At 39.3% G+C, this 18,246-nt stretch overlaps 1 long non-coding RNA gene across 1 annotated transcript in view; it reads right to left on the minus strand.

The window, feature by feature from the left end:
• Positions 1–1,040: 1,040 nt before the first annotated feature.
• LOC130285465 (uncharacterized) overlaps positions 1,041–18,246 on the minus strand; it is a 108,487-nt gene continuing 91,281 nt past the window's right edge. The window contains exons 2-3 of the long non-coding RNA XR_008847339.1: positions 14,352–14,425; positions 1,041–4,445 (exon numbers count right to left, since the gene is read on the minus strand). This is a non-coding gene — a long non-coding RNA (uncharacterized LOC130285465). The remainder of the gene's footprint in view (positions 4,446–14,351; positions 14,426–18,246) is intronic.

The following is an 18,246-nucleotide window of genomic DNA, read 5'->3' on the forward strand; positions in this document are numbered from 1 at the left end:
CTATTTTTAAAATGGCTATTTCTGGCCTACAGAGAGTCTCAATAGGGGTGTAGAATACTTTGCTGTGTTCTAACACACATATGGAGTGTGCTGGGGTAGTGAAATAATACTGTTATTCAGTAAGACATGCCGATTACAGGCATCGCTTTTAGAATCACCGCCGCAGAGCAGCACAATGACAGAGCCTGGAGGTGGCATCAGTATGAGGAGACCATATAGTGGCTGAATGACACAGCGTTTAGGTGTTGGCAGCACGAGGAGACCATATAGTGGCTGAATGACACAGCATGGAGCTGTTGGCAGCAAGAGGAGACCATATAATGGCTGAATGACACAGTGTGGAGGTGGCAGCAGCATGAGGAGACCATATAGTGGCTGAATGACACAGCCTGGGGCTGGCAGCAGCATGAGTAGACACTAGGGCTTCACAATCCTTAAGATTAAAAGATGAATTTTGAAATTTAAATTGAAGATTTATGGTAGCTAGTGCTACCATAAATTTTTTTTAGGTCCAGGCCCAGGCCCAGCAGCATCAGTAAACCATATATTGCCTGAATGACAAAGCCTGGAGTGTGCTGAAGCATGAGGAGACCATATAGTGTCTGAATGGCACAGCCAGGAGTTGGCAGCAGCATGAGTAGACACTAGGGCTTCACAATACCTAAGATTAAAAGATGAATTCTGAAATTTAAACTGAAGATTTTGGGTAGCTAGTCCTACCATAACAAAATGTTTATTACCAGACACAGGCCCAGCAGCATCAGTAAACCATATATTGCCTGAATGACACAGCCTGGAGTTGGCTGAAGCATGAGGAGACCATATAGTGTCTGAATGGCACAGCCTAGAGTTGGCAGCAGCATAAGACCATTGAAATTTATGATTTTTTTATTAAAATTTAAGAATTTTAAATTGAAATTAAGGGTTTTGAAATTGAAATTTCAATACTATGCCTGACATACTTATTGCGTATATGAGGGGAGTACAATATGCTTCATTTAGCATAAAACAGTATTTGTCTGGAACAGCAGCAGGTGTGTACTATTGGCTGTCCTTTCACAGTATATAGACCCTTGACAGTTTAACAGGTACAAAATAGTACACTAATTAGATGTAGGTATGTGGTATGCACTAATGAGTGCAGAAAAATGTGCTACAGTACGCTTAAAAATACTTATTTTTACCTGGGTCCCAGATTCCAAAATTCCTTTATAATCAGAAATTGACAGAATACCACCTCACATTCAAAATAATAAAATGATATATACATTCTCTGAAGAAAAGGATACTTCATTAGATGTCAATATGAGTGTTGTGTGTTCCAGTGACATTAGCTCATCGGAGGAAAAGGAAAAGATGATACAACTTATCTCTGCAACTGAAGAACCACAACAAAGAATGAACGACTTAAAGCAAACTGTAACTGAGGAACTTCAAAATGGTAAATCTACCACCTGGGATAGTCAGTCAATTCCAACAGCCGGTGGTCAGTATCCACAGTTCCCTGTTTCTGCTAGTCCTTGGCAATATTCCTTTTATTACTGGTATGGTATCAACATGGCAATAATGCTGGGAGAGTAACTCAAGGATAGCCACATGTTTCTTACAAAACAAAGTCAATATATGGAGACCTTATAGTGGCTGAATGACACAGCCTGGACGTGGCTAAAGCATGAAGAGACCATATAGTGTCTGAATGGCACAGCCTGGAAATTTAAGATTTTTAAATTGAAATTGAGGATTTTGAAACTGAACTTTTAACTCCCAAGTTTTAGTGTCCCGGGCCCCAGTGTGTGGGTACAAAGGACCAAATCTAACAAGAAGTCATATGTCACATGGCAGCACAATGACAGAGCCTGGAGGTGGCATCAGTATGAGGAGACCATATTAGTGGCTGAATGACTGCCTGGAGTTTGTGGCAGCATAGGGAGACCATATAGTGTCTGAATGGCACAGCCTGGAGGTGGCTGAAGCATGAGGAAACCATATAGTGTCTGAATGGCAAAGCCTGAAGGTGGCTGAAGCATGAGGAGACCATATAGTGGCTGAATGCCACAGCCTGGAGGTGGCTGAAGCATGAGGAGGCCATATAGTGGCTGGCTGAATGCCACAGCCTGGAGGTGGCATCAGGAGTCCTGAAAGTGACCCTAATGCAAGGAATTTCTGAAACTGAGGACCAGCACCTTAATTATGTTTTACATCCAAGGCAACACAATAAGAGAGCCTGGAGGTGGTAGCATCAGCAGGAGGAGACCATAGAGCAGCACAATTAGAGAGCCTGGAGGTGGCAGCATCAGCATGGAGACCATATGGTGGCACAATGACAGGGCCTGGAGGAGGTAGCATTAGCATGAGGGCCATGCCAACTTTGAGGAACCCACCGACTGTCAACTGGGGGTGTCGGTTGTCATTAGGGATGAAGTGGATGACCAAGTGAACCTCACTTGGGATGAAGTGGATGACTGAGCGAACCGATCAATCACGGCTGCTGGGTTGCTGGTCGTGACACGACTGCTAGCTGACACCGGGAGCTCAGACCACTCGCTGCGACTACAGCTGCCACACACCCCTACGCTGCAACCTCTGCCTGCACCTGATGAATTTAGGCCTCTGCCACTCCTCTGTGCATGTCCTGGCACTACTCTGCCTGACATACTTGTGTATATGAGGGGAGTACAATACGCTTCACTACGCTTAAAACAGTATTTGTCTAGAACAGCAGAGGGTGTGTACTATTGGCTGTCCTTTCACAGTATGTAGGCCCTTGATAGATTAACAGGTACAAAATAGTAAACTACTTAGATGTACGTATGCGGTATGCACTGATGAGGGCAGAAAAATGCGCTACAGTACTCTTAAAAAAACATATTTTTGTAAAACACCAGCAGTACACAACAGTGCTGCAGCTAAAAAAAAAAAGCTGTGTACTAAACACAAAATTGCACTCTGTCAAAGACTATTAGGAATGTACAGCTGGGTATTATACCGTCTATAGACTAGTATAAGCAGTAAATGATATTTTGTGGAACATAGACACTGAATTGCACTTAAAAATTATTCATGCCTCCTCTGCTAAGATTTATGAAGTTGATGCAGCTTGTTGAAATGTATGAGGCAACACACAGTTATGTGCCCCTCTCTGTAATACTATGGTGAAGAAAGTGATTGGGAGTTTAATGCCAGCAGCTGTAGTAAAAATCCTTTTCAGTGAAAAAAAACAATGCTTTCCATCCACGAGAACGCTGATGTGACTAGGAGGATGTTAAATGCTGCTAGACTGTGTTTTTCTCTGCTGTAACACACACACACAGGCACTGCGTCCTATGATCCTTTTGCAGTGTATTATAATTAGGTGACTGGCCGCAGGATGGCTGCTGATTATATAGGGCTGTGACATCACAGGGGTGACTGGCTGCTGATAGGCTGCATCCTGCATGTGATTCAGGGTCATCCCGCCTACTTCCCTTCCCGCTTTCCTTGCCCCATGTACTGACTGACATTTTAGATGCCCTGGAGCATGCACCGCAGTGAATGGAGTTAAATTAAACGATTTGCACGATAGAATCACGGCAATATTCGCATTCGTTGCAAATCGAATATTTCCTAAAATTCGTAACGAATTCGGGTTTGTCAGCTTTGATTCGCTCATCTCTAGCGTGTAATATCATTTTAATGTCGACGGATAGTTCGCGGTGACACTGATGCTCCCTGAGCCTGCAGGACAGCTTGAATATCTTTGGAACTTGTTTGGGACTGGTTATCCACCATCCGGACTATCCTGCGTTGACACCTTTCATAAATTTTTCTCTTCAATCCACACCCAGGGAGATTAGCTACAGTGCCATGGGTTGCAAACTTCTTGATAATGTTGCGCACTGTGGACAAAGGCAAATCTAGATCTCTGGAGAAGGACTTGTAACCTTGAGATTGTTGATATTTTTCCACAATTTTGGTTCAAGTCCTCAGACCGTTCTCCTCTTTATGTTGTCCATGCTTAGTGTGGCACACACAGACACACAATGCAAATACTAAGTGAACTTCTCTCCTTTTTATCTGCTTTCAGGTGTGATTTTTATATTGCCCACACCTATTACTTGCCCCAGGTGAGTTTAAAGGAGCATCACATGCTTGAATCAATCTTATTTTTCCACAATTTTGAAAGGGTGCCAATAATTTTGTCCAGCCTATTTTTGGAGTTCGGTTTGACATTATGTACAATTTGCTTTTTTTCCTCCCTTTTTTGGTTTAGTTCCAATACACACAAAGGGAATAAACATGTGTATAGCAAAACATGTTTGTTTTACTGCAATCTTTTTCTGCGAGAAATACTTCATTTCTTGAAAAATTGTGTGTATGTCTAGATAAATGTAAACATTTCAACAGCATGTTATTCGTCATGTAGATATGGTATCTTCATCCAAACAACCATCATTCTGTAAAGGCCTCTAAATGAAAACACATAAAAAATAATAGACATTTTAAATCCAAACATTACTAAACATTCCTACTGGGATTAGTGGTCCATTACTGAAGAGGGAAACATCCTGGAGATTATGTCATGTAAGCAATGGAAAAGTAAGAAAAGATCTGTAAATAATTGTGCCTGGCACCTTAACCTTTTACAGAGGTTGTAACCTCAAATGAAGCTCTCTCGTTCTGGGCCTTGTGAACCCAAATCTTTTTGGTTGTATTGTGACCCTAGCATTTTTATTCTTAGGGCAGTAAAAACTCATTTTATTTTTTATTTTTTTTATTTTTATTTTTTTATGGGAAAAGTCAGTCGTGGTTTTATTTTTGCATTTTCACCATATAGTAAAAATAAAATGCAAACAATTTGTCTTTTTTATAATGTTCTTTCAAATAATATTGTATTTATGTACACAATTTTCCTTCTTTCTCAAAAAAAATAAAATAATTGTATATTAGTCTTAGACAAGTGGCCAGATGTTAACTGCATGTCATATCCACTTGGCATTTTTAAGTTTAGTGGTTTTTTAAATCCTTTAGCTATTTATTTACCGTATTTATCGGCGTATAACACACACTTTTTAGGCAAACATTGTTAGCCTAAAGTCTGTGTGCGTGTTATACGCCGATACACCCCCAGGAAAGGCAGGGGGAGAGAGGCCGTCGCTGCCCGCTTCTCTCCCCCTGCCTTTCCTGGGGTCTAGAGCGCTGCTGTCGGCCCTTCTCACCCCCTGGTTATAGGCGCCGCTGCCCGTTCTGTCCCCTTGACTATCGGTGCCGGCGCCGATAGCCAGGGAGAGAGAAGCGGCGCCGACAGCCAGGGGGAGAGAAGGGGCAGCGGCACCCATTGCCGGCGCCGCTGCCCCGTTGCCTCCCCCCATCCCCGGTGGCATAATTACCTGAGTCCGGTCCGCGCTGCTCCAGGCCTCCGTCGTGCGTCCCCGGCGTCATTGCTATGCGCTGAACGGCGCGGCGCATGACGTCAGAGCGCCTCGCCGTGCATAGCAACGACGCTGGGGACGCACGACGGAGGCCTGGAGCAGCGCGGACCGGACTCAGGTAATTATGTCAACGGGGATGGGGGGAGGCAACGGGGCAGCGGCGCCGGCAATGGGTGCCGCTGCCCCTTCTCTCCCCCTGGCTATCGGCGCCGGCACCGATAGTCAGGGGGACAGAACGGGCAGCGGCGCCGATAACCAGGGGGTGAAAAGGGCCGACAGCAGCGCTCTAGACCCCATTAAAGGCAGGGGGGGAGAAGCGGGCAGCGACGGCCTCTCTCCCCCTGCCTTTCCTGGGGGTGTATCGGGGTATACAGGCGCACACACGCACCCTCATTTTATCATGGATATTTGGGTAAAAAACTTTTTTTACCCAAATATCCTTGGTAAAATGAGGGTGCGTGTTATAGGCCGGTGCGTGGTATACCCCGATAAATACGGTATTTATTTTAATTTTGGGCTCCTTGGCAGTTTTTGAAAAATGACCTCATGTTGAGACTTTGGCGTTTTTTCGGGAACATCTTGGCGTTTTTCTCCCTGAGAAGTCTATGGGAGTGAAAAAACGCCCCCCAAAAAAACATTGTTATTTTTGAGGGTGGTTTTTATTCTTTTTTTTACTTTAGCAATCTAAAAAAGCTTTTTTTTTTATTTTATTTTATTTTTTTAAATAAAATTTCATAGGTTACCATAAAAATAAAAAATACAGCTACAGTAGGGATAAAAAAAATAGTAGGGAACGAAATTTATGTATTTTTTAGAATTTTTTTAAAATTAATTTTAACCCCTTAAGGACTCAGCCCATTTGGGCCTTAAGGACAATTTTATTTTTACATTTTCGTTTTTTCCTCCTCGCCTTCAAAAAATCATTACTCTTTTATATTTTCATCCACAGACTAGTATGAGGGCTTGTTTTTTGCGTGACCAGTTATCCGTTGTAGTGCCATCGCTCACTTTACCATAAAATGTATGGCCCAACCAAAAAAAAATACTATTTGTGTGGGGAAATTAAAAAGAAAACTGCAATTTTGCCAATTTTGGAAGGTTTCGCTTTCACGCCGTACAATTTACAGTAAAAATAACATGTGTTCTTTGTTCTTTGGGTCAATACAATTAAAAACACAAACTGTTTAACCAAATTAGTATGTTTAAAATCCCCCTATTTTGAAGACCTATAACGCTTTAATTTTTCCGTATAAGCGGTGGTATGAGGGCTCATTTTTTATTGATATCATATTTGCTCATATAAAACTTTTAATACTTTTTTAAATAAATTTTTTGGGAATAAAATGTTATAAACAATCTGCTATTTTGGAATTTTTTTTTATGTTCACGCCGTTCACCATACGGTATCATTAACATTTTATTTTAATAATTGGGATATTTACGCACGCAGCGATACCAAATATGTATCTAAAAAATGTGTTTACACTTTTTGGGGGTGAAATAGGGAAAATGGGACAATTTACGTTTTTATTGGGGGAGGGGGGTTTTCACATTTTTTTTTACTTTTATTTTTACATTTTAATAGTCCCCATAGGGGACTATTTATAGCAATCATTCGATTGCTAATACTGTTCAGTGTTATGCCTAGGACATAGCACTGATCAGTATTATCGGTCATCTTCTGCTCTGGTCTGCTCGATCGCAGACCAGAGCAGAAGACCCGTGGAAGGCAGTGGTGGCAGGTGAGGGGACCTCCGGCTGCTATGCTGGATGATCGGATCGCCGCGGCAGCACTGCAGGCGATCCGATCATCCATTTTAGTGTCCGCAATGCTGCAGATGCCGTGATCTGTATTGATCAAGGCATCTGAGGGGTTAATGGCAGACATCCGTGCGATCACTGATGTCCGGCATTACGGGCGGGTACCTGGCTGCGGTTGCTTGCGGTTATGCATAGGACGTAAATGTACGTCCTGGTGCGTTAAGTACCAGCTCACCAGGACGTACATTTATGTCCTGCATCGTTAAGGGGTTAAATCAGGGACCAATTTATGTTAGCGGGCAAGGACATAAAAATGTAGCCGGCAATCTTAAAAATGTATAAAGGGGCCATGTAATTTTAAAAATAATATTTTTTTTTATAAATTTTGTGAAACTTTTTATTAATAATGTGTTTTAATATTACGTTTTATAAAATGTGTTTTATTTTTACTACTTTTCAACTTTATTTTTGACATTATTTAGGTACTATTACTCGACTGTTCCATGCTTGGAGCTGTAGCATGTGCACTAATAGAAAGATTGCAGTGGGTGTCACTCCTGACACCTGTTGCAATCATCCTTTATAATCTGGAGAAGTGCGCAGTACGCCTCTTCAGTCTTCTGCCTGGCACTGTACTGTGATGTGAAGTTCTCTTCCATTACAGATTTATATTTGGAGCTGAGAGTTGTTATTGGCTGGATGGCACCGGCCAATCACAACTCTCAGCGGCATATATGAATCTGTGGTGTAAAGAGAACTTCACATCACAACACAGTACAGTGTCGGGGAGTGTAGAAGTGCGGCTGCCCACTTCTCCAGATTATAAAGGATTATTGCAATGGGTGTCAGGAGTGACACCCGCTGCAATCTGTCTATTACTGCATGTACTACAGCTCCCAGCATGGGGCAGTGTGCGCTCCATGTTGGGAGCAGTAGTACCTGGAGTAAGGGGCAGATCACAGTGGGTGTCACTCCTGATACCCATTGCGATCGTTCTTTATATTCCTGAGATGCATCTCTGCTCTGTACTCCAGCCAGTACAGTTTCTGATTCATATTTGCCGCTGAGAGCGGTGATTGGCTGGATGCTGCTCCGCATCTCAGGAATATAAGGGACGATCGCAATGGGTGTCAGAAGCGCAGGTACTACAGTTCCCAGCATGGAACAGTCTGTTCCATGCTGGTAGTAGTAGTACCTAAATAATGTCAAAAATAGAGAGAATAAAGTTAAAAAGTAGTCAAAATAAAACACAATTTATAAAACACATCAGCATTATTAATAAACGTTTCACAAAATTTATTAAAAAAATATATATATAATTTTTTTTTTACAATTACATGGCCCCTTTATCCATTTTTAATATTGTCGGCTAGATTTTTATGTTCCTGGCCGCTTGCATAAATTGGTCCGATTGAAAATTAATAAAAATTTTGTTCTTAAATATATAAATTTCAATCCCTACAATTTATTCCATCCCTACTACATCATTTAATTATTTATTTCTTTTTTGTACCTAACAAAATTCTAAAAAAAAACACACCAGCAGGAAAACTCTGAAAGGGGCCAAAAAAAATGCAATTTCCAAAACGCTGGTGTTTAAAAAAAAACAAAAAAAAAACTGTAAAATAAAAAAAGAGCTGGGAAAAAAAAAGTGGAAATTTTGCCTTAATCTAATCTATTTAACTAGATCTTACACCAGAAAAAGAAATGAGTTCACATATACTTCTATTTCAAAGTATAAAACACACAAAATTGTATTAATTATTATTAAAATGCTGCTCTCTCACATTGAATTTTAGATACATAGATAGATATTAAATAGATCAATTCCATCTATTTAACCCCTTAAGGACCAATACAAATAAACCTTTACGCCCCTGAAAGACCAGGCCTGTTTTTTTCTCATCGGGGATGTCTGTCTTTATTAGAGAATAACTCTGGTAACGTTTTGCCAATCACAATAATTCTGACATTGTTTTTTTGTCACAAGTTGTCCTTCATGTACATAGTAAAAGTAATCCGATATCGTTTGTAGTTTGTTTTTTCCAATGCAAAAAATGATGACATTTTTGAAAAAATTAAGATTTTTTGCCATTTTAACACTAATAGGTTGCATATATTTATACTTCCTGACCAAATAGTTTATGAAACTTATACTTTCAGATGTCTACTTTATTTTGACAGCATTTTTTTTTGTTTTTAATTAACATTTTAAATTAATTAGAAGCCTAACAATTTAACTTGAAATTTAGAAAATTTAGAAAATTTGAAAAGTACTTTTTTTTTTATGTGCTATGCAAGGTTTGCAGAAATTTGAAGGGGGTAGAACATAAGAACCCCCCCCCCCCCCAAATGACTCCATTTTAAAAACTAGACCCCTCAAGGTATTCGCTAGGGGGTACAGTGAGTATTTTAACACCATAGTTTTTTGGCAGGAATTATTACAAAGTCAGTGTAAAAAATTCGAAATTTGCAATTTTTCACAAATGCATCATTTGTGGGGCATATTTTTTGTACATCACTTCTGATATTGCAAGAAATGCACCCTACATTTTATTAAGCTGCTCGGCTGGTGTTTGGAAATACCCCCGCTTAGGCCATATTTGATTCCTTGGTGTGGTAGGACCCCAAAAGAGAGGAGACCCCTTTGACTTTCAGGGCATCATTATATGAATAGTCCCCATTCATACTTTGTTTCTGCAGTACAGGTGTCCGTTGTCATGTCAAAAAAGGGATGCCAATGTATATTGTACCATCATATTCAGAAATGAATGGAGCTGCTACAGTGTACATCAGCATCACTCTTTTTGACATGATGCTGACGGATACCTCTAACATGGGATGCAGTGTAGGGTCACATAGAGCGCATCCGCAGCATATTTCACACCGCGGATGCCCCCCAGCAGTCACAAGGGCGACATCACTGCTGTGGCTGGGAAGCTCAGTGTGTCCGCTCATGACTTCCGGCGGGAAATCAGACGCTATAAATGGACACAAAAAAGCTACCCAGCCGCAGCAGGGAGCTCATTATTGTGACTGTTGGCGGGCATCCGCAGCACATAATATGCTGCGGATGTGCGCCGTGTGATCCTACACATACATTTTTATTTTTAATTATATTTATTTAATAAATATATTTTTATTTTATTTTTTTGACACTTTTTTTTGATACTTATTGTTGTTACACTTTTATTTATTTTATATTTTTTTCACTTTTTTTAATGCGGGGTGCTGCAGGGGTGACAGAGGGAGCTCCCTCACGCTGTCATAAAACTTACAGCCCGCGGTCAATTCCGACCGCGGCTTAAGGATTAAACTGCCGGGACCGAAGTTTACTTCGTTCCCGGCAGTGCTGCAGGGTCCCGGCTGTGTGTTACAGCTGAGTCCCCGCCGCAATCTCGTGGGTGCACTGGGCAGCACCCACGAGAAGCATGGACGAGTATAGACGTCCAGGTGCCGGAACGGCCGCCAACCTGGACGTCTATACTCGTCCGTGGTCGTTATTGGGTTAATATCTATCTATGTATCTAAAACTTAATGGGGGTAATTTATCAAAACTTGTGTAGAGGAAGAGTGGTGTAGTTGCCCATAGCAACTAATCAATTTGCTTCTATTAGTTTTCAGAAGTATTTTTTTTTTAAATAAATTAAGTAATCTGATTGGTTGCTATGGGCAATTGCCACAAATCTGTGACACCAAAAAGCAGTAAAAAAAAGCTTGATAAATGTAGCTCAATGTCTGTATGTTTCAGCATCACTTTCAAGCAGCTGGAGATTTCCTTGAAACTTGATACACGTTACTTATGTCACCTAAAAATATAGGATAGTAAAACTAACCCTAATCCATCCCCGTTTGTAAGGGTGCGTTCCCACTTGGTGTATGCATATTCCTTGCTCACTATACACACAGGGCTTTCCGGTGGCAGCCCTATGTGTGCAGTGAGTTTTGGAGGCGGAGCCGCACGTCACAGTCACAGTCACAGCCGCATATGGCCCCGCCTCCAAAACTCACTACACACATAGGGCTGCCGCCGGAAAACCCTGTGTGTATAGTGAGCAAGGACTACGCAGCGTATTTCCCTCTGCTGCCGTAAATTTTTCACAGCGTGAAATACGCTGCGTATACCCCAGGTGGGAACGCACCCTAAAGGTCAGGTTTTTTTTGTCTTAAGTCCCAAGCAAGTCTATGGGACTTCTGGTACCTTACTCCACAAGCTCTGCATCTCCTGGTGAGTGTCTGGCCAGCTTGCAAGCCATGCCCTTTCTACTTTCAGCACTTTTTATGGTTAATCTCAAAGCTAAAAACACAATTTTCCACTGATACACCCACATTGGTGTATCCTACTGTTGCCAGACAATCACTCTCTCTTCTTCACAGCTCATCCCCACCTTATTTCACAAGCTCCTCATCTCTGGGTGAATGTGTCAGTCCGACTTACAAAGCCACGCCCTCTTCTATTTTAACCTACAAACTCTCCATCACAGCTCAGCCCCATCTTAGTTCGGAATACGAGGTCAGAATGAGGACAAGAGTATCATTGTTGCTTTTCCTCTCTCACAATGTACAGGTAGTTAGACCAGGCAATACACACACACACACTTTATTATCCCCAATGTTCCTGAATTATTTTAACAACCTACTGCCCTTGGTTACGATTCCATAAGGTTGGTCAGGCATGTTAATTTTGTGGTGTCCCAGAGCAGAATACCTTGACTTTCTGAGCTCTGTTTGGGTGGTTGTTACCCCCACGGTGCCTGTCTCTGATCCTTATCTAAGTTTTAGTGTGTTCTGAAGTAAAAGTTTCTTAGTGTTTTTCAGCATTTATTACTACTCTGCCTTTAACTGGCTGAGGATTGTTGCTGTGGCTACTTACTAGTTCTCAAAGAGGAATCAGGACAAGTCAGTCCTGCCTCCACCCTAGTTCCCTGGGACAGGGAGGAGTTCAGCTAGTTAGTGTTGTCAGGTCTCGGCCAACAGTGTATGGACATTTCCCACAGTGTCTCCTACTCTCATACATCATGGGAGTACCTGCCTTGAATCAGCAAGAGTAACATACACACGCTATTGCACAATGGCAGGGCCTAGTATCAGTTTTTCTTTCTATGGTATTCCTTATGGGAGTAGGCCTCAGTCTATCTATCACCTGTCCAGAGCCTGTTGAAGTGCTTCTTTATGGATCCTGCTACTAGGGTGAGAACATCATCAAGTGGCACTTTAGGCGCCCTCTTGCACTTGGATAAATGTGTGGGCAATCCTTAGGGCAATTAACCAAACCCCAAGGCCGTGGCCTGGGGTGCAAAACACCTCAAATTTTTCCCCCTAAAACATAACTTTTAATGGTGTATATCTAAAAGGTAACAATTCCAGAAAGTGATAGTTAAAAAATGCAGATGTCACATGGGAGGGTAATAGTTATTGGAGCAGCATGGCTTCCAGTATACAGGGCTCTGCAGAAGCCCAAACTTCCCAATTGTGACACTAGTTAAAACACAAGATTGCCGCCTCTACATGTTTCGCCGTCACACGGCGTTCTCAAGAGGCAATATGTGGCAACATCACTCCAAAATGGCGGCAGGGGGTATTTATAGACCATTCCCCCATCATCATCAGTCAGCGACATCTCTATCTGGCCTATCACAATTATTCTAATATAGCTCCAATCACGATCCAATAGATATGAAGCACTTCCCGATTGCTTCCAATAGGGAGCCAATGGGAAAGCCTAGAGAGCTCCTTACCTCATCCTCCCCATCATTCCGATATGTCATGTGATCGGACTATGTAAGCGCATTCTCCCGCGTCATAACAGTGCGCCGCGCTCAATCCTTAGGGCCACATCATCCACATGTCAGACTCGTGCTTGGGGCTCCTCTGCCTGATGCTCTCCAAGAAGTGGTGTCCGGGCTTTGCCTGATGAAATGTAGGTGAGGGAGAGGGACTTTTCTAGCTTCCACAGACTGCCCCTGTGAAGACCCTTGTGGTATTCACAACTAAAAACACCTGACAATGAAGTAACCAGTTTGAGTCTGTATGACCCAGTCAACCTGTCTGCAGCGTAGTGATACAAAAATGTTTTTAAAGGGATATTTTTGTTAAGGCGGAGTTTTAGTTTATTTTTAAATATTTTTTTAGCCTTGGTTTTCTTCTTGATAGTTTTTAACTTTTCATATTAAGGGACTTAAAGCAGCCATCTTTCGATAGCTCTTATATTAATAGACTGCAGTGGTATGATATTGTCTTTCTTATGCCTCTCGGTATTATTCTAAAAGGCAATGTATGGTTATGGTATTGTCAGGGATTTTATTGTGGGTTTTTTAAACCATGAGAGGGCTTTCACCAGCGATCTACTGATTGCCTATATAATACATTGCACTAGTATTACAGTGCAGTGTATTATGGCTGTCAGCATTATTTTGCCAGCCAATGTTTAATGATGGCTAATGTGAGGGGAGGGTTGGGTTACTTTTAAAATTTTGGGGGTTACTTTTAATCTTTTTTCTTATCTATACATTTTTGTAGGGGTTGGGGTTGGGGTCAATTATTTTATAAATTGTTTAATTTTAGCTTTTTTTTTTTTAGATAGGATCCATGCAGAATACATTGCCATCTATGGGGACGGCAATGCACCCATGGAACCTCCGGCAATAATTATTCCAGCTAGAAATTCCTCAGTGAGAACCTAGCCTTTAATTTTTTATAAAGGGGACTTTTAATAGCGATCTTCAGATTGCTCATATAATACACTGCATTAGTATTAAAGTGCTTTGTATTATGCCCTTCAGCATCATGTTAACAGGCTATGTATTATGGCTATAGTCTTTGGCAATAATTATATATTTGAAGCAGAAAAAATATAGATTTTTCTTTACTTAGTATAGTTAAGTCTTAAATCTGCGGTAAGTCAGCAGTCTAAGGTAAACTCTGCAGTCAACTCAGTTTATTGTATTAAATATCGAAAAAGGGAATTCCTACAAATAAAACATAGAGAATTAGGATCTTTAATGCTCCTAATCTCTGTACCTGAGATATGGTTGTGTTATATAAGAAGTGGTCTATAGACGATATACTTTTTGACAACACACATATATCTTCATGTATAAGGGAGAGACTATGACATCTCTGCAGGTCTAGATTTTACATCTAGCCTGATTGTTATCAGTAATTAATATAAATATTAATTACCTGTCTTGTGGTTCCTTTCTTGCAGCTGACGAGGGGTATATGTCACGTTCAACTTCTCACCGGGCATCAGTCATCTGTAAAAAGACACAGGTATGATAACATGTTCCTGATACATGCTACAGACGCAAATATATATAACATTCTAGGGCCAGAACTACTCATCTCAGGCATTATGAAACCGCATAAGAAAAAGGAACAAATAAAAGATGGAACACATTGGGATCTAGATTCGTTTTTTTACTTAAAATATAATGTACATTTTTTATATTTTTTTACTAAATATTTTATCTAAAAATGTTATATTATATACAAGAGTTAATCATGTAATGGGAACATATGCCTTTTAATTTTGAAAGGGGGGGGTTTGTATTATTTTATTAAATGAGTTATGCCTCTCACATTTATGCTATGAGTATAGCTGTGATAGATTTTTGGGGGGGTTATTTATAAAAAAAAAAATTATATTTTCTTTTCTTAATTCTGAATTGTACATTTGATAACAAAAAAGGATTTTTAAAGGGATGTTTTTGTGGGGCCGGAGTTGATGTTTTTTTTTAAAATAATTTTATCTACCATTTTCCATATTTTTAAAGGGGTACAGCCATCATGCCCCTCCAATAGACGTGCATTGAGGTGAAGGGCGTGAAGTAATGAAGGGGTGGGGCTATGACATCATGAGCTCCCAACGCTGGCTCCAGCTTTTGGAAAAGTTTGTTCCAATCGCTGAGCAATGAAGTACCCCTTTAACTTTCTAACTATTCTGATATTTTTTATTATTTTATCGACCGTTTCTTAATATTTTATACTTTTTTAACTAACCCTAATCAGTTTTATTTATTTATTTACTTCTTTTGTATTTATTATTCTTTTCTTTCATAGCATTTCTGCCTTTCTATTTTTGTTTTTCCCATATGAGAACGACCTTTCACCCCTGATCTGATCATTTCTATGAAACACTGCACCACTATTGTAGTGCAGTGTTTTATGCCTCTCAGCATTATGCTGACAGGCAGTGTATGGTTATGGCTATCATTATTTTCTTTTTTTATGGGGTTATAACATTTTTTGGGCATTTTTATGTATTTTCTTCTTTTTTCTTATTTTTATATTTGATACAAAAATGTTTTTAAAGGGATATTTTTGTTACGGCGGAGTTTTTATTTTTATTTTTTTAAATATTTTATTAGCCTTGGTTTTCTTCTGAATATTTTTTAACTTTTCATATTAAGGGACTTAAAGCAGCCATCTTTCAATAGTTCTTATATTAATAGACTGCAGTGGTATGACAGTGTCTTTCTTATCCCTCTCGGTATTATTCTAAAAGGCAATGTATGGTTATGGTATTGTCAGGGATTTTATTGTGGGTTTTTTAAACCATGAGAGGGCTTTCACCAGTGATCTACTGATTGCCTATATAATACATTGCACTTGTATTACAGTGCAGTGTATTATGGCTGTCAGCATTATGTTGCCAGCCAATGTTTAATGATGGCTAATGTGAGGGGAGGGTTGGGTTACTTTTTAAATTTTGGGGGTTACTTTTAATCTTTTTTCTTATCCATACATTTTTGTAGGGGTTGGGGTTGGGGTTAATTATTTTCTAAATTGTTTATTTTTTGCTTTTTTTAATTTTTAGATGGGATCCATGCAGAATACATTGTCATCTATGGGGACGGCAATGCACCCATGGAACCTCCGGCAATAATTATTCCAGCTAGAAATTCCTCAAAGAGAACCTAGCCTTTAATTTTTTAAAGAGGGAACTTTTAACAGCGATCTTCAGATTGCTCATATAATACACTGCATTAGTATTAAAGTGCTGTGTATTATGCCCTTCAGCATCATGTTAACAGGCCATGTATTATGGCTATAGTCTTTGGCAATAATTATATATTTGAAGCAGAAAAAATATAGATTTTTCTTTACTTAGTATAGTTAAGTCTTAAATCTGCGGTCAGTCAGCAGTCTAAGGTAAACTTGTAAACTCTGCAGTCAGCTCAGTTTATTGTATTAAATATCGAAAAAGGGGATTCCTACAAATAAAACATAGAGAATTAGGATCATTAATGTTCCTAATCTCTGTACCTGAGATATGGTTGTGTTATATAAGAAGTGGTCTATAGACGATATACTTATTGACAACACACATATATCTTCATGTATAAGGGAGAGACTATGACATCTCTGCAGGTCTAGATTTTACATCTAGCCTGATTGTTATCAGTAATTAATATAAATATTAATTACCTGTCTCGTGGTTCCTTTCTTGCAGCTGACGAGGGTATATGTCACGTTCAACTTCTCACCGGGCATCAGTCATCTGTAAAAAGACACAGGTATGATAACATGTTCCTGATACATGCTACAGACGCAAATATATATAACATTCTAGGGCCAGAACTACTCATCTCAGGCATTATGAAACCGCATAAGAAAAAGGAACAAATAAAAGATGGAACACATTGGGATCTAGATTTGTTTTTTTACTTAAAATATAATGTACATTTTTTATATTTTTTTACTAAATATTTTATCTAAAAATGTTATATTATATACAAGAGTTAATCATGTAATGGGAATATATGCCTTTTAATTTTGAAAGGGGGGAGTTTGTATTATTTTATTAAATGAGTTATGCCTCTCACATTTATGCTATGAGTATAGCTGTGATAGATTTTTGGGGGGTTTATTAATAAAAAAAATTTTTTTTTATATTTTCTTTTCTTTATTCTGAATTGTACATTTGATAACAAAAAAGGATTTTTAAAGGGATGTTTTTGTGGGGGCGGGGTTGATGTTTTTTTTTAAATAATTTTATCAACCATTTTTTATATTTTTAAAGGGGTACAGCCGTCACGCCCCTCCTATAAACTTGCAATGAGGTGAAGGGCGTGTAGTAATGAAGGGGTGGGGCTATGACGTCATGAGCTCCCAACGCCGGCTCCAGCGTTCAGAAAACTTGGTTCCAATCGCTGAGCAATGGAGTACCCCTTTAACTTTCTAACTATTCTGATAATTTTTTATTATTTTATCGACCGTTTCTTAATATTTTATACTTTTTTAACTAACCCTAATCAGTTTTATTTATTTACTTCTTTTGTATTTATTAATATTTTTTTTCATAGCATTTCTGCCTTTCTATTTTTGTTTTTCCCATATGAGAACGACCTTTCACCCCTGATCTGATCATTTCTATGAAACACTGCACCACTATTGTAGTGCAGTGTATTATGCCTCTCAGAATTATGCTGACAGGCAGTGTATGGTTATGGCTATCATTATTTTCTTTTTTTATGGGATTATAACATATTTTGGGCATTTTTATATATTTTTTTCTTAATTTTATATTTGATACAAAACTGTTTTTAAAGGATATTTTTATTAAGGCGGAGTTTTAGTTTATTTTAAATATTTTTTTAGCCTTGGTTTTCTTCTTGATAGTTTTTAACTTTTCATATTAAGGAACTTAAAGCAGCCATCTTTCGATAGCTCTTATATTAATAGACTGCAGTGGTATGACATTGTCTTTCTTATGCCTCTCGGTATTATTCTAAAAGGCAATGTATGGTTAAGGTATTGTCAGGGATTTTATTGTTGGTTTTTTAAACCATGAGAGGGCTTTCACCAGCGATCTACTGATTGCCTATATAATACATTGCACTAGTATTACAGTGCAGTGTATTATGGCTGTCAGCATTATGTTGCCAGCCAATGTTTAATGATGGCTAATGTGAGGGGAGGGTTGGGTTACTTTTAACATTTTTGGGGTTACTTTTAATCTTTTTTCTTATCTATAAATTTTTGTAGGGGTTGGGGTTGGGGTTAATTATTTTATAAATTGTTACATTTTAGCTTTTATTTTTTTTTTTAGATAGGATCCATGCAGAATACATTT

Source organism: Hyla sarda, chromosome 1 (genome assembly GCF_029499605.1).
Source record: "Hyla sarda isolate aHylSar1 chromosome 1, aHylSar1.hap1, whole genome shotgun sequence".
NCBI lineage: Eukaryota > Metazoa > Chordata > Amphibia > Anura > Hylidae > Hyla > Hyla sarda.